At 42.1% G+C, this 18223-nt stretch overlaps 1 long non-coding RNA gene across 1 annotated transcript; it reads left to right on the top strand.

The window, feature by feature from the left end:
* The first annotated feature begins 34 nt into the window (after window positions 1-34).
* On the top strand, window positions 35-9065 carry LOC147795287 (uncharacterized). The gene is made up of 2 exons (XR_015424033.1): window positions 35-2326; window positions 7904-9065. It is a non-coding gene; the product is annotated as an uncharacterized LOC147795287 (long non-coding RNA).
* The last annotated feature ends 9158 nt before the right edge of the window (window positions 9066-18223 follow it).

Below are 18223 nucleotides of genomic sequence, written 5' to 3'. Positions count from 1 at the left end.
TAATCTTTTACCCCCTACCCCCAACAGCTAGCCATTCCTGCAATTGAACACCTTGGCAACTGGCTCTTGGTAGGCAGGGGTACAGATGAGGCTGGAGCTTACCTTAGTGTCACATATGAGTTCACTGGCCATGCTGGATTCTTAAGCAATCTTGAGATTTCTGTCCTTGTACATTCTCCGATCTAACTAAGTTTGGCTCTTGTCCTTCCTCCGGGCCTTTATCACAGGAGTGCTTTGGTTGCCACATCGTCACTTCAACAGATAAATTGCCACAAAGGTAAGCCCTCACTATGCCTTGGCCTCCTGACAAGACAGATGTTTCTATGAGTCTGGACTTCAGGATTAACCTTAGGTAACTCATATCGGCATCCCCATAATGTCGTCCCTTCCTTGGCATGGAGTATCTAGTTGCTGTTCTGTGCCAGACTCCCTCACCTACAAGTCTTGGTCACAGACAACTCCTTTTTCAACAGAATAGGGTCCTTTGTCTACGTGCCCCCTTCTGTTATCCCTTCTCCGGCAATTCTGTCAGAATTGGCTGGGAAAGACATCTTCTATTCATCAGGTCTAAACCCTGAGGCCTTGTTTACCTGGATTCCTAGTGTATGTCTACACTAGGAGTAAACAGTTCTCCATTTTTGCATGGTGTGATGAACAGTGTGGGGCTCCAATTGAAACTCCAACAGTTGCAGCAACCAACTCTTTCTTCCTCCTTCGTGACTCAGAACTCCAGTCAATAATCACAATCACATGTAGCTACCGTCTGCTGTCACAGCTACCTAATGTGTTTTCCCCATAAACTTCCTGTCCTTGATAGACAGCACTATCCTTGGTACCCTCTCCCTGATGTGTTCATTCAGTGTTTCCCTCCTAATAGTTCATACCCGGTTGGGACTCATTACGTGTCCTTGAGCTCTTCCATGGTCCTCCCCTGAGTCCTCTGTAGAAGCTTCACCGCCACACATTTTCGTAAGGCCAACTCTACAATCATTTACCTTATGCTACCTCAATATGGCATGGCAATGAGTTCTTTTGTGGCGTGTCTATAATATATAGTGTCTATATAATAGCCTCTTCACTGAGACCATGAGGACCCGTACTCTATGAGCTATCTCTAACTCTACGCCATATTTATGGGTATCCTCCTGTCATGGTCTCACACACTTTCAGTGTATCCTCACCTACCCTCCTCCGGGGTACGGTGCTACTCTGCATATATAGTGACTGTTTGGGTAGGTTGAGTGCAATGGACTGCTCCCCCAAAGCTGTCTGGGAAGAGTCTGCTAATGAATACCTACCCAAACAGTCATAGCTCTCCCGTCCTCCCCACTCTGGCTCAGACCTCATACTCTGAAAAAGAAGGATGAACATGGGGGCATGGGCCTTGAGAGCGCACTGTGGTTGATGAAATTTTAAGCGAATAGAATCAGAGGCAAAGGAAATTTGCATATATAGTGACTGTTTGGGTAGGTATTCGTTAGCAGACTCTTCTACACTGCTGTGGGGGAGGAATCCAACCGCCAAGAATGCAAACTCAACCAATGACATGACAAATTTCAGCATTCTGAACGCGGAGTGAATGGACTATTCATGTTTGCAGATTAACATACACCATTCTTGCAACGTACGGTTGTCATTGTTGAGTGCTCTTTTGTTAAAAACAGTTCGCGGATTCCAGCGGACTTAATCTCCCAGAAAGAATGGTCAGGCCTTAGTGGTAAGCCCCTTTAGACACCACAGCTCATGTAGGTCTGCTGATGTCCTGTTTTCTGCAAATCCTGTCAGAGTTCTTAGTCTATTCATTTGACAGGTAATTATCGTCTCAAATCTCTTATGATTTGGGGAATTTATTTGCTCTCATTACTTTATTACTGATGTACCATTTGGTCAATTTGTAAAGCACTTTGAGATGTGTGACTATGCCTTAAAACTGCATTATTAGTAGTATTAATTAAGACGTATGATATGACCTGTTTTCTGTAGCATTTACCAGTACATGTTTTTCAGATTCACATCGAGAGTGAAATGGTGAGTTTGAACTGTTGGTCTTCAGCAAAAACAAAGCAGCAAGCTGTGGTCCTGTTTTAGGATGCTCAGACTTACGATGATTTTTTTAATGACACGTTTTACAATGCAACTTTGACTTTGAAGGAACATGGCATTGTTAATTTAACATTTCTGGCTGCGTGTTGTGTTGTATGACAGAGCTATTCCATAATGCTTTGTTCCACCAAAGAAAGATCTATTGTTGTTTTCTAAATAAATAGAATGTCCAAGAACTGTTCAGTGAAGTTGCATCACCACATGAATGCAGTCGAGGAGGCATGTAAGTAAGCATTCCCTATCTTTATCAAAGTTATGAATATTACTTGGAAAAATGATGTTCTTGTAGGAACTGTTGAAGTGATGCAAATGGAAAATGCTGTGTCTTCCTTTGGAAAGTTTTACCAGCAATGGTACTAGATTACTTGGAGGAACTACATTATCATTATCATCATAACTTATCCTTGGTAACTTTCAAATATGGGTGACGAATGATTTTGGAAAAACACATTTCAACAACCTTTTCTCACCTTAAAATGCTTATCTTTATATGTCTTCCTACTTACATTTGCAATTTTTGAAAAGAAAGCTCCATGATTTTCAATGAATTGCTTCACCTTTCGCTGTTGTAGTACGTGCGCCAAAGCTCAATGCAGTAAAACAAGGCTTCGCTGATTTCCGCCACGCCTATGCAAAAGAAGGCATGGTGGAAATGTGCCAATCAGTCAGTCCTGGTTGATTACAACCTTTTCTCACTTGACCCATGTGATTGGTCATAGTTGTCAATCGAAAACACATTTGGTGGGGTAATTAAAATATAATATGTACAATGTGACGTCAGAATGTTTTTCCTTGTAACTCAGTCAATACCTTACTTGGTGATGTAGTCTGTTTCAGAGATCTAACACACTGTGAGTCTTGATTTGTTTTTAGTTTGTTTTTATTTACAACCACCATATGACAAGCCAACATTCCTTATATAGGAACCTTGCCAAAGTGAATAATAGCCCTCTGAATTAATAAAGGTATACACGTACCATTGTGATCTGATACATAAAGGGATGAATCAAGAAGCTTTTTGTTACTTTGAATTTGTAAAAAATAACACAGGCTGGGGAAGTACTGTGAATGAAATAGTACAAAAAAAATTTGTTTATGTTGACTGTGGTTCAGTTTCAGTGTCATGACTTCGTTTTCTTGCAAGAAAAACCTTGTACAAAGTCCGACGAATTTTGGATAATAGACCAGAATGAACAAGAACGAAATATTTTAATATACAGAAAAACATGAAGAGTTTTCATGCTTGGGGAAAACCAAATCAGATCCTGCTAAAACTCAAGCTTCCAATGGTTGTAACTTGTTCATGCAAGTAGAAGCAGCTTTTTTTTTTTTTTCTTTTTTTTGGAGAAAAGGGCCTTAATTTTATTCGCCTTGATCCGCCAGCTTCTTTTAGATGACCATCAGTAAGCTTCATTGTGTATTTAATAAAATAAGCGTTGGAGTCAGCGTAAACAATGGATGACAAATATCCCCCCAACTGGGACCCCACTTTTTTGCTTGCAACTGGGATCCCACCTTAACTGGGATCTCACCTCAACTGGGATTCCACTACAATCCCACCTGGAAATGGGACCCCACTTCCATCCTGTTTTTCAGACGTATCCCATTGGGATCACACTGGGATCCCACTTTCATCCCAATCACTTTTTTTCTTCGGTTGCGGTTCCCGTACCAATAGAGAAATTCTTTGTGGTGGCTCTCATGCCGCCTGAATGTAAGCGCATGTGATCCAGAGTGGAAGGACGTTTAAGACATTGGTGAACAATAACAATATGGTTCAACTAACAGCTACCCAAAGATGATATGAGGGGAATATTTTCCTCAACAAATCATGCATCTATCTTACAGGTTTTCATTTAAGACAGCACTTATTTATTTTGTTTTTTTTTACTAGGGTAGCCCCATCAGTTATCAATAAACTGTTCTTCCTTGGGGCCCTTGGGTTTAATAAAAATATATGAAACTGCAGTATTTAGTAAGTAGAGTTGCAAACATAATAATGGTTAAAATTCATACACTGCTATAAAAAAAACAAGGAATTAAAGCACCTGAAACCCACCAACAGTTTACAAGTAGTATGTATATTTAAAAAGTTACAAAAAGTGAATTAACAAATTTGAGTCTCTAGTAAACAATATTAGGTTTATCCATTACTGAACCACTGATTTCTAACTGCAATCCAGATGATGTAGAATATTTGAATTTACAATCCACACCACCCCTCAGAACTTACTCTTATCCATCTATTTATTCCCCCAATAACGAGTTTTAAAAGCTTTAAGATTGATTGCTAGTGTTACAGTAGGTGCTAAATTGTTCCAAACCTTTCATTACTTGAGAAGAAAGGGCTTCACCAAAATCTCCCACAAGGGACTTTCGATTGAGGCTAGAATGGAAATTATCAGAGTCATGGATTCTTGTCTGAAGGAAGCTGATATTAGTTAAGTTGTTTTCAGTATGTTTTCAACAACCCTCAAAACAGAGCTGATGATCTGAAAACTGTCTCAAGACTTTTAAGACTGCCAAGTGTGAATCGTCCAAGTTCTGACTTCCCCAAAAGGGAATGTGCACGGATAGTTGTAAAGATGTGGAGGAGACTGTGTTCCAAGAATCTATCGGTAAATGACCCTCTTCTAAAGGAGAAAGCAGAACAGTTTGCCAAGACTGTGGGTCATGAGATCTTTGCTGCGATTTCTGGCTGGCTGTCAAGGATTGTAACAGCTTGAAGTTCAAAGCAGGTTTATGGCAAGAGTGTGTTGGTGTGTTAGCCAAATGGGATCCTCAAGGATCATGCCACTGCACTTTCAGTTTGTTGTTTCTGGTATGTCTGTCCTTCCTCTTGCCTCTTCATCTCTGCCACAGCTACCCTTCTGTGAACCACTTTTCGTCACGCTCCTCTCTTGGCAGCAAGTTCATCCACTCCATGTTCTCCTATTAAGCAGTGATGCAGGTCGTCCCACACCTTTTCTTGCAAATGGAGTAGTGGCCTCCTCTCAATATCGGACTCAAGTGCTGACTTCACAGTTTTTTGCCTGGAAAAAAGGGGTAGTATTGACTGTGAGGCCTCATTTTATCAGGCCCTCCATGAACTGTGGTGAGCAGGGTACCTGATAATACAGCTAACCGGTCACTGCAGTAGGACACAAAGTTTCCCTATACCCCATTTGGAATACTACAGCCATCACACTGCAACCTTCGGTGTAAATGCCTTGGTAATAAAGCTATAATAGCTACAATTCACAACTACCACTCGGCCATCTCTGCTATACACAGCAGCTTCACCAACAGCTTCACTTTTTCAGATGACAAAACTCTAAAACACCACCTCTTTTGGATGTTTATTGAGCACCCCTCTACCCCACACCTCATCCTATCCTAGGATCTAACTTGTGTCATCTAGCTTCTCACTGGCCCTCCTTTGAACCACTCAGTAACACATCCTTGCATCCATGAAGCTGGCCTTCCAGCTACATGTAGCTGTAGCTGCATCTCGCAGAGGTTGTGAACTTTGGGCACTATCTATTCCTGATGGCCACATTCGCTGGGAACCTTAGAGCCCACCTCATTCCAGCCATGGTTTCCACCCGAAGAATCAGACTGCATCATTCCAACCACCAGGAATTTTCATTCCCAGCATCACTTCGCACTCAGGTACGAGTGATGATAATCTCTGGTGCCCAGTTCGCACTCTCAAATGGTACTTGGCATGAACCAACAGAATTACAGAGAATACATCGTTACTATTTATGATAACAGTCAAACCTCATCGTTAAGGATCTAAAGACACAATTGCCCAATGGAATGTTTCAGCCATTAAATTTGCCAAGTGGAATTGGTTGACCTCACTCGGTGATGAACTCTCTCATATTCTAGCTCATGACATCAGAGCAGTATCTATCTCCCGGCCTACCTTCGGGGTGCTCCATTTTCAGACATATGCAAAGCAGCTTGCTTTAAATCACCCACTACCTTTAACCCATTGCATGACGTCTGGCAAGCGGACTGTGTTCATGGCAAGACAATACTCAAATCAGAAGAGGTTCCTCATCAGGACAGACCTGCTACCAAGTCATTTTGACAGCATCTCATGGTGAGTTCCCATGAATTACTGTAACCTTAAGGATCACTTGTCTGTTCGTCCTTTCTTGCACTTAGAGTTACCTGGTGCATCCACCTCAACCTGCCTCCTAGGATAAGTGCTACTCTGCATTTAGGACTGTTTTGGTAGGTTGAATGCAGTGGACTCCTTCCCCACAGTAATGTGGGACAAGTCTGCAAGAGATTACCTACCCAAACAGTTCACACCTGCCCACCCTCCCCACTCTGACTCAGACTCTCAAGCACTTTTGAAAAAGAAAGACAAACATGACAGTTGTGCAACAATGCCTTTTGCTAGAAGGGGGTGCACTGCAGTTGATCATGTTTTTACAAAGGGCAAAAGGCACTAAGGGAAACTGGCATGTATAAGACTGTTTGGGTACATTGTCACAGATGATGTTGATTTTATTTCTTTCAGATGTCATTCTGTCTTTGTGTGTATACCGGTAGTTTCTCTTTTTATGCCTTCCTATGACATGCACACAAGAAACAATAACTGCGTGTGCACTTATCTTGCGCTAAAGAAATCGGCCAACCATGTTAATAAATATTCATTTTTAAATTCAAATGAGACCACAGAAACATTTGTCCTGTATCTGTAGAAGCACCTCTTCATTGGTTGAACAGAGCCAGGTTGGTCGGAAATGTTCAGTCGATCGCCATTTTGTTTCTTTTGACACGTCGACACTCACTGCAATGCATGCACTCCATGTACCAGTTTACACTTGCATTACCTTGTACATGCTGTTTGAGCCATTCCTACTTTCAGTGTCTGTGCATGCATTCTTTAGCATTTCTTCATTAGTCCAGGCTATCCAGTCAGGTCCAAGGTCGTTTCATTTCATTTGGATGGTACAAGAACTTGAAGAGAGCGAGATAATGTCTGACTCATATTTATCACAGTGTTTATTGCAAACAAGGCAAAATCGTGCCATGCTTGGGTGTTCTCACTATAAAAAAATATTTGCCCAAGTTTTACATTCTTCCATTTTCCACTTGAAATCAAGTAAGCAATTGCAATTTCAGGCATGAATTAGTTTGTCAGGAAGGTCAGGTCATCACAGGTGAGCATCCATTCTGTTAGACTTGCAAGACATGTATTTAATGATTGACTGATAGATTATGGACCTAATTTTCAGCCGTTTCGTTACTTTTAAATTGTGTTTGCTTATTTTGGGTATACAGGTAAGGTTGGTACATGATAACTGAACGATTGTTTAGGCCTACTTTTTGGTAGGCTGTGGCTAATAAGGTCCTATTTTTGTTCAGTGTGATGAGTCATTCTGTGTGCTATCAGTAATGTCTGTGACTGTATATTGGCCAGGTCCCTAATTTTGCTACCTTTTTGGTTTTTGCTTGTCAAGTCTCACTGGTTTTCACAGTATGTGGCAAAATAAAATAAATGGTGACTATACTGTCATGGACATCAGAGGTGTACATCGGAACATGGAGACTTCAAGAAGTCTATTTATTTGAGGATAAAATGTGTACAACAAACTGGACTTTTCTTCAAGTGGGCTTGCATTGAAAAGCCTACATACTATGACTACATGTAATTGTCCCCCATATGTTTGGTTCAATTGTTTAAGTTTTATTGATAGACTTTGCAATACTTTGTCACTCTATTTACTGTATGTGTAGGATTTATATTTACAACTGTTTTTGATGTGGTCTTTTTGTGACCTTTTATTTCCCGTTGCAGCTTGTCCCAGAAGTAAATGATAGAATTCTTTTCAACAACATCCTAGTATGCCTCTTCTGCTGAATCCAATAATGGAGGAATAAAAAAATGAAGGAGAAATGAAGTGGACTGATGGGAAATACAGGCACGTTGGACTTGGCTGATGCCCACACTTCCCAGCATCTTCATGAAGCTAGATATTTCTTAGTGGTCGATTAGGCTTTTGCTGGCATGAGTATCGACGGGAGGCTGATGGATGCCAAGGACCTTTGAGCCGAGGTCATCGAGGGAAGCAGCCAGGTTACTCCAAATTTCTGAAGGGAAAACAAGCAACAGCCAACAGTACAATTCACGACAGATGCACAAAAAGCGTCTATTTACATTTAATAAAACAAGTTTGGCTAATTGTCAAAATAAATAGGAATGGTTTGTAGCAACTCTCCAAATACTGACTGATTCAGTGTCAAACACCGAAGGTGGCCACGAAAAACCCCCTGTGGGGGAAACGTGGGTGTATCTGGGGTGCACTCCCCCGGTACTGAATCGGTTTGGGAACTTAATTTTGGGGATATGGGGTGGGGGATTCGTGTAACAGCGAGGTTGACTGCTTGACTAAGAATGAGCTGGAAGCCCACGCTTCGCTAAATATACATAGGATGATTACGTAATAAAGAATGTGGGTTATTCTGGAGTGTGCAGTAGGCTCGCACCTGTCATGCGAAAACAAAAAGAAATTCCACGCTTTGATGCGAAACATGTTCAAAGTATTTTTAATCAGCAATTGTTTCCAAGCTTCCTGCAATAATGCAAGATCCTAAGCATCCCCTTTACGCTTCAGTGGTCGTCAACAGATCCTGAAGAATCCGCACCCCAGGCACCAATACAAACGTTTTATAATGTCTTTTTTGCTTAATGCTTGCCACATGTTTATTTAAACGATAAACCCCGCACGTTCCTGATTAGTGATGTCCACCCCGATGCATGAAAACAGTTGTTATCTGTTTAATCTTTGCTTTTATGAATGTCGGTTTATATTCGTTGTATTAAATAAATGGAAATTCATTTTTTAATGCTATTTACTATATGTATAACTTTTATGTATAATGCACACAGGAAACAAATTTTCATGGTTTTCTAATGTGACGATGTAATAAATGTAATGAAATGAAGTTGGACAACAGAACATGACAGCTAGTTCTACCAGAAAAGTTTGTTGATGATTTTCAGTTGTTAACCACTTGCTGCCGGGTGCTTTTTTTAACCGTTACATGCGCTGCCGGGCGGGTTTGTAATATTTTTGTTTTTCAAAATTCATAGCTTTTTTTCTGAATGCCTGAAGCCCATAAAATGAGTGTCCCATGGCGAGTCTAGCCCTCACAAGCAACTTCCATTGACCCTTCGGTTTTGCGACCACGCTGCCCGCTCTGTATAGAGCCCCCATTGTGTGTGTTACATAAGGGCTCGTTTGTTCCGGGCCTTGGCCCAGTGCGTTGCTATGCTGCCGTGTTGCTATGCGGAGCGATTGACGGTCAAGACCTCAGCGTGTAATATGCGGTGAGTGAATGGGAAGCTGTGCACGTGCACTGGGCTTTGTCAACTGTTTAATGAGTGCCGGCAATGACGGACAAATGAATTCATGCTGTAAAAAAAGGAGTCTAAAAGTGTGGCTTTTTCGTGGCGCTGCTAACTTTCGCTATTTTTTGAAGCTATTGGGTTTTTTTCTGTTATATATTTTCCCATCTACCAAACTTATATCTCCCCCAAACCACTCTCATATTTTTTCTCCCAACTTGTTCATTTTCCCTCCCATAGTGTTAGATATTTCCCTTCCCAAACTTTATTTCCCAACAATTTCAAGTAAAATCTTAGAAACCAATAAAATCAAGTACACATAGAAATACACACACAGACAAATATTTGGAGAGAACTTCTTTTTCTCTTATTTTCTTCTTGTCATTTCTCTTGTGTTTTCTTTTCATTTCTCATTGAAATAGTTGAACTCATAAAAGTAGTAAAATAAATTTCCACTCTTTCAATCAAATAAAAAGCAAACACCGGTGCAAGGAATAAAAAGGATGAAAACACAACATCCTCAAAGCAGTACTTTCCAGAAACTTTGTCTTTTTCGTCATTTTTTCAAAGGCTGAAAACATGACCACCTAGTAAAACCATTACAAGGAAATGTGCCACTTTTTCAAGAGATGAAAACACAACATCCTCAAAGCAGTACTTTCCAGAAACTTTGTCTTTATCTTCATTTTTTTCAAAGGTTGAAACTATAACAACTCCTAAAACCACCAGTAAATGACATATTGTTTTACACCAGATAAGTGGGGCATCAAGTCAAAACACACATGAAAAACAAAAAATATAATGTCAATGAAAATGTCCATGAAAATAAATGTTCGAAGTGTCAATTAGTGGACAGTATGGTACTCCTTGAAGCAGGGGGCGACGTAGAGGGGCTGGTGGCACGTGTCGCACTCAAAGTGTGTCTTCTTTCGCAGACCACGGGAAGCGCAGAGGACACACCGCTGGTACCGGAAGTCGCCATAGCTGGTCCTCTCAAAGTCCACGGGGAAGTGTCGGCCGACAAAGCAGGAGTTGGTGACTGGTGGAGTATCATGCTGAGGGTGGTACTTGGGCAAGGGCTCGTGGAACAACAGCTCACGGACAAGACTCAAGCGGTAGTTGAGGAAGGAGAGGTGGTGACCAACGGTCAGGTACACGGCGTAGCTGTTCACCAGCGTCAAGTCGAGCAGGTAGAAGAAGAGCTTCTTGTACCACTTGAGGGACTTACGAGTTGCTCGATGATTTGCCGCTAATTGGTCGCTCTTGTCAATACCCCCCATCAGGGCGTTGTACTCAATGACACAGGTCGGTTTCTGCTTTTCCTGCCCTGTCCTGTCTTGCTTGCCGGTGCCACGGATGTCTGCCATATGCATGGTGGAGAGTATACAGATGTTGCGCTTGTCTTGCCACACCATGGCCAGGAGAGAACCGCTGACACCCAGGTCGGCTGACCGGAACGCTGTTTCGCCCCGCTTCAGCTTGACGGACTGCAGGTCTTTCGGCATCCCTTTTCTGTTTGCCATGACGGTGCCGACGACGTTGAACTTCTGGTTGTGAAGTCGTCGAAACAAATCGGGACTGCTGAAGGCCCGGTCGAGGGCAAGGTTGTAGCTCTTACCACTTAGGTTGTTCACCAGGTCCATCACCACTTGTGTAGTTGCTGGGAGGTCTCCTTTACTTTGGCTGGTGTAGATTTTGAAGTTGTAGCAGTACCTGGCGGTACTCCCCGTGCTCTGGCACAACTTGTACATCTTGAGACCGAAGCGGGGCCCTCTTTCTGGGGTTGTAGGTAGCGAAGCGAAGACGCCTGTAAAACTTCAGCAGGGAGTCGTTGACGGAAATGTCCCGTTGAGGAACGTAGACAGTGGCAAACTTCTGAGCAAGATGGTCGACGACTGGGCGCAATTTGAAGAGACGGTCGGTGCAGTCATCTGGCATGGCAGTGTTATCGTTGAAGTGCAGGGACTGCAGGATGGCAAGGAGGCGATCTCAGGGCATGACGGACAGGAATAGGCTCATCTTCAGTAGTGGGTTGGTGGACCAGAAGCTATGAAGGGTGGGGTGCTTTGCGATTCCCGTCATTATGCAAAGGCCCAGAAAGGCCTTCAGTTCTCTAGTGTTCAGATAAGTCCATGATTGCATGTGCGCCGATGTCGTAGCGGGCCTCTGCACGGCATACCGGTTGGTCTCTTGCACTATCTTGTTGTAGAGAATGTCATCAAAAAACAGTTCAAAGGCTTCACTGCAGGTCGACCTGCGATGCAGGCAGGGATCAACGGCACCACCATTACCGGTGAAGCCGTACTTCAGCGGTGTACTGTCTTCATTGATAATCCCCTGCGAGCGCCCGGCAGTGCAAACAAATGCGCTCTGCACAAACAATACACGGATTACCTCCGCTAATTGCAGTGCTCTGCGCTGAAAGAATACAGGGATTGATTGGTAGTGCCCGGCAGCTCTCAGCTCCTGGCTTTTAGAAGTTCGGTCACCCCGGCTATAAAATAAAGTCACAATTCACTGGCCCCAGCAACCCATTATTGCCTTGGACCAATTTATTTACAGCCAATGATGGCCAAAACTTTTTAACTGACAGCCCCAAACTTTTTAAGAAACGCCCAGCAACTTTTTTTTTTTATAGTAAAGTTCCAATTTCAGAGTCCCCGGCCACGAATATAAGGCCTATGGCTCCAGTACAGGAGCCCCCGGCTGGAAGTGGTTAAAAACTTCTCTTTACCATTTAAAGACCTCATCTTGGATTTGTCAATTGACTAAAATTATTTGATAGTGAACAGCTGTTCTGAAGCTAGGCACGCATAGCTGTGTGTTAAGGAAGCACGGCGCATAGGCTCCGCCTTGTGCATTGTGCGATAGGGCAGCGGAAGTCACTGCTTGGTCACGTGAGCGCGTGCGCGGGCGTGGTCAGAGCAGCGCGAAAGCTATAAAAGGCGCGCGCAAGCAAGGCTTAGTCATCCTGATCAAGGGCTGATCCTGAGGTAAGGGTCGCGAATCCTGTGCAAGGGTTAAAGTCACCTAGCTTAGTGTGACTGTGCCTAAGTACAAGTGGTGCGTGTGCTGTTGAGGGGCTCGGTAGGTTGAGGGGCTGATTGGTGGTGCGGTATAGTTCCTGATAGGAGCTTGCGGTCGATGCAAGGGCGGATTGCTATCTCGTGACTTGAGTTGCGTGTAGTGCAGCCCTGACAATAAGCCCTGTAGACTTGCTAAAGTCCCTGAGTCGGCACTGGATGCCCACAATTAATTGTGGTGTTCGCTGCTCTGGGCGAAGTCCGGTCAGGTACATGTATAATCACACAGTCTCCCCGTCAATAGCACCCTCTACTGGTGTATTGGTTGAGTGTGTTGATGAATAAACCAGCCGCTTGTTAATTGTTGTATATAAGTCAGGAGTCCAGGCGAAGTTTATTTCAAGTCAGATCTGTCCGGGTCACGTCATTAAGTTTCGACCAATCAGATTAGCCATCATCTCGACGAAGACCAACTTTCTTGGGGGGACCGTATACTTTGGTCCCAACGGACTCATCCTTAGCCGCTCAGGGACTCTCCGGCGTGCCGTCCGACGCACCGCGCCTCGAGGAGGAGGGTGCCCCTGCCTTCGTCAGAGGGGCGCGGCGCCACACAAGGAAAGGAAGTGTTCTTGATGAAAATGTACCTGATGTGATGATGACATCAGATGAGGAGTCGAATTACATTTTATTTAAAGTACGTTATTTCCTGAAGTACATGAAAGTGATGAAACCTTACATCCAAATGGTCATAATGACAGATTTACTCCATTAGGTTTGTGCAGTGGATTGGTTGTTCAACTTAAGAAAGGGATGCGAAAAAGCCCTATGTTCTGTTGGCAAACAGACAGATGACCTCCCGTCTTCTTCTACCTCTGCTCAAAAGCCTTTAGTATTGTACACATTTTTTGTCGCTGTGACTTTAGTGCTCTTGCAACTTTGGATCTTCATCAAAGTTATACCAATGAAGAACCCTTATGCATAGATGGTCCTAGAAACATGACCTCATGATGACCTTATCAAGTGATTTATTATTGATTTTTACATATATAGTTTAGCCCAATTGACTTTGTACACGTTTTCAAGGCACAATTTGGGTTACTTTGCGATCCTCAATTGTCATCAAAGTTACAGCCGGCGAAGAACATGATGCAAAATAATTGCCTAGTTCATGACATCATGAACTAGGCATGATGTCATCACCTTATTTCATATTGATTTTTTAATGTTTAATATTTCCCCACAGGTTTTGTACATGTTTAATATTCAGCAGCCAGAATTTGATACTCTTATAGGTCTGACTGGTTATATATTACGTGCTTGTTTTTAGACCATGTGCTAGAGAAGGTCCAAGAAGAAAATCGTGATGTGATGATGTGATGTGATGATGAAATCATCAGCAGACAAGTCACTTGACATCAAAGGTGCACTGTTCAAAGTACTGTATCTCGTGAAGTACATGTGCAATTGGGTTCAAGCATTGCAGATATTTTAAAAAGGAAGTGCTTTACAGGCTATTGACCTTATGTAATGATGACATTATCAAGAGACACGTCACATGACATTAAAGGTACACACTTTAAAGCCCTATATCTCCTGAAAATGACTTGATGTGATGATGCCATAGTTGTTCAAAGGTACAAAAGAATGCAAAAAAGCCCTCTGTTCTGTTGGAAAACAGGCAGATAAGCTCCTTTAAGCTGTTTCGGCAGCTCACCAAAACAGCTATTGTAATCGTTCTGTTTTTCTTTTTAGCTGTTTCGGCAAGCCATCCGAAACAGTTATTGCTTTTCTGATTATTTTTTAGCTGTTTTGGCAAGAGCCTGAACAGCTTTTGTTTTCTTAAAAATTTTTGGCTTTTTTGTAATTTTGCAAAAAAGGCTTTGTTTTTGTTCTGTTTTGGGGGTTTTTTTTGGCTTTTTCGCATTTTGCGAACAAGGCTTTGTTTTTGTTCCTTTTTTTTGGCTTTTCGCAATTTCGCGAAAAAGGCATTTTTTTTGTTCTGTTTTTTTTTTCTTGCCCGTTTGTTTTGTACATGTTTTTCTACCGGTGACTTTATTGCTTTTGCAACTTTGGATTATCACCAAGCTTATTCCAATGACGAACCCTTTTGCATAGATGGTCCTAGAAACATGACGTCATTATGACGTCATCAAGTGATTTATTATTGATTTTTACTTATTAATTTCAGCCCATAGACTTTGTACATGTATTTGAGGCACTTAATACCTTAGTACCTTAGTAATCATTGATCATCGTCAAACTTGCAGCAAGTACTAACTGTAAAACAAAGATAATTCTGAATTATTTACGTCATGATGACATCATCACGTGATTTATTATTAAATGTTGAATATATGAAATCAATCCTGGCTTTCCGCAACATTCTGTTTTGCAGCAAGTGCCAGGATAAAATGTGGTCTTCAATTCATCTTCTGTGGGTCAAATCACGTGACCCTTCCTTCTGGGCGAAACCGGAAGTGGTCTTATTGTTTAAAAGTGGTAATAGGTATCAAGTTGTTTTCAATGGTGTTAGTCTACAAGGGTATTGTATTTTTCAAATTATCTACTGATGACGTCACCCAATTGTCGAGAGCCCTGTATCGACAATTTATAAATTCTGAAAAATGAATTTTGAATGGATATCTGTGGCAAAGTTTGTCCGAATCGCCTGAAAATTGATGTAGATGACCATCTTTATCCAGTCAACACGTGTGTGAAGTTATTGGCTGATGACGTCATCAGACCGGAAGTTACAATAAAAACTTCTTTTAGTCTTCAAAATTCTATAAAAAATCAACCGCGAGCGATATAAGCGTGAATTGTGCAAGGGATGACAGCTAAAACATTGGAGTCAGCTGCATGATGTGCATAACTGGCGTACTTTTTCGCATACGTGAAGCGCCACTGACAAAAACCCCCTAAAATATAAATTGCCAACTCGAAAATGCCATTAGCATGCTGTGTATATGCTACTGTGTATGTGCGGACGCCCAATATCTGCCTGCAACATAGACGCCGCACAGTGCATAGGGCATTATATTCGGGACTTGGCAAAGTGCCGACCACGTGCTGCCGAGAGCAGATGGCAGTGTATGGAACGCAAAAAGGGACAAATGTTTTAAGATATCTAATCTGTGCCTTTTCCTTGATAAGTATAATGTTTTGCATTGTATATTGTATTGTACATGTCTTATTGGGTTGAAACCTTGCAGGCAGTTAGGAAGGGAAGGTTTACAAATGGAAATTGACCTCAGGTGATGACAATACCATCAGCAGACGAGTCACGTGACATTTAGTGGTGCACTTTTTAAGACCCCATATCTCCTGAAATACATGTCTAATCGGGTTCAAATCTTGCAGATATCTTGAAAAGGGAGTGCTTTAGTAGTATATTGACCTTATGTGATAATGACGTCATCAGCAGACAAGTCATGCGACATTAAGGGCGTACTCTTTAAAGCCCTATATCTCCTGAAGTAGATGTCCGATCGGGTTCAAATCTTGCAGATATCTTGAAAAGGGAATGCTTTAGAGGTGTACTGACCTTATGTGATAATGACGTCATCAGGAGACAAGTCACTTGGCATTAAGAGTATAACTTTTAAGGCCCTAGATCCCCTACAGTAGATGTCAGATCGGGTTCAAATCTTGCAAATATCTTGAAAAGGGATTGCTTTAGAGAAATATTGACCTCATGTGATGATGACATCATCAGGAGACAAGTCACTTGGCATTAAGAGTATAACCTTTAAGGCCCTATATCCCCTACAGTAGATGTCAGATCGGGTTCAAATCTTGCAAATATCTTGAAAAAGGATTGTTTTAGTGAAATATTGACCTCATGTGATGATGACATCACCAGGAGACAAGTCACGTGACGTGCACTCTTTAAAGCCCTGTATCTCCTGAAGTACATGTTCTATCAGGTTGAAACTTTACAGATAACTTGAAAGAGAGGTGTTACATACGAAAAATGACTTTATGTTATGATACCTTAGTTGTTCAAATGTACAAAAGAATGCGAAAAAGGACTTGATCGTATGACTGGTCACGTGACATTAAAAGTACATTCGTGACAAGCCTATATCTTGTGAACTACGTGTCTGATCGGGCTGAAATTTGGTAGATGGATTTAGCAAGTGTTATGTAAAGGGTGCAAACTTTAATTCTTTATATCTCCTAATGTCCAAAAGCGTGAAATTCAAATGTGGTAGTATCTCAAATGAAGGAATGCCCTTTTCTTAAGAAAAAAAGAAAATGCAGACAAGCCCTTTGCTCTGTCCTCAAAACAGACAAAACCTCTAGTTTTTTCTTCTTACCTTTAATCAACATTCACTGGCAAAGTGATAATTTTGGCTAAACTTCTCCTGCTGTAACTGTAACAGTTCTTATGCAGAAGGCGTCCAACACTGCTTTAACCCCTTCACGACGGGATTATGAGGTTCTGTCACAATGCATGTATTTTGACAAAACCCTTTATACTTGGTGGTACACAGATCTGTTGCTTTGCAAGGTTTGAAGAACCTTACTGTACTAGATATAAGCACATAGTCCTATGTGCACTGCCCTAGATAGCTGACACACTTCCTGGCAGATGTTATACATTTTGCACTCAGTCCAACCCTTTATGGACAAGGTGGGATCACAAGTAGGTATGCAGCTTTTCAGGTTTTGCCCTTACCCAACGTATATTAATAAGCACTGTATGCTCAGTGCTTTTCCGAGAGCTTGTGAAAAAACCTCATAAGCTTACTCGGGTGGGACTCGAACCCACGACCTCCTGCTTACTCGTGCAGATGTCTTAACCACTCGACCACCGAGCTTGCCGGGGTCGGCTGGCCGGTCCGAATCAAATGAAGCAGCGGGTACCGCGAAATATTTTTCAAGATGTATTTTTCGGAGAAGAATGCTGTAAAACTTGTACTGCCTTGTGTGGTTATATTCATGGTTCCAGAAAGCTGCCACAGATCCCCACAAATCTGCACCAGTTTGCATTCAATTGCTCCCTCCCCCCTAGTTTTGCAGTTATGACAGTTTGAAAATTGAACATTTCACAAAAGGTGGATTCTGAAGAGGATTCTAGTACTAATTATTCATAAGGTGGGCCAATCAGAGTTACTGTGCACTAACTGGTAGCCAATCACAGTTCATTATTTTAGCCAATCAGGCAAGGGGTCAGATTACTTCTGTCAGGCAATGCTAGTTTAGGAGGGAAATTCTCATGTGAGGATCATTCTGTCACAGCTTGTTGGGCAAACTGGGTCAGTTTGGACACTCTCCGTATGGAATAATTCTGGGAGCAGGATCAATTGGAATATTTTTTCTGTGGAATATTTTGAGGACTGGCAGCTTGGTCATTCTGGTCCAAGCTGGGATCATCCTTTCTGTGGAGCACATTTGCTGTGGATGGCAATGCATTGCAGGCTGCTGGATTACTGCAAGCACAGACTGTCTGGAGGACTAAAGTGTGGGGCCTCTCCTTCTTGGGATATCCTTGCTGTCCAAGACTCAAGATACTGGACAAGTGTTAGGCCTACTTTGGAAAAAATGGTTGTGTACTGTCCATCTGAACATTACTAGGAGTTACCTCGTGGATCTTTGAGGCCAGACTGTGGTTTGCAAGCTGAAGTTTGCTGAAACTGCATGTATGATTACACTGCATGACATGATTTAAGCTCAGTGGGTATTTGAAATCTAGCTGGAGGAAGGGAGTCCTGTTAGCTGTTGTTTGGTCGGCATTAACTGA

Source organism: Acanthaster planci, unplaced genomic scaffold, assembly GCF_054643075.1.
Source record: "Acanthaster planci isolate LZ-2023a unplaced genomic scaffold, COTS_SCS Contig88, whole genome shotgun sequence".
In the NCBI taxonomy this organism is placed as follows: Eukaryota; Metazoa; Echinodermata; class Asteroidea; order Valvatida; family Acanthasteridae; genus Acanthaster; species Acanthaster planci.
This window is presented reverse-complemented; position numbering and strand designations above follow the sequence as displayed.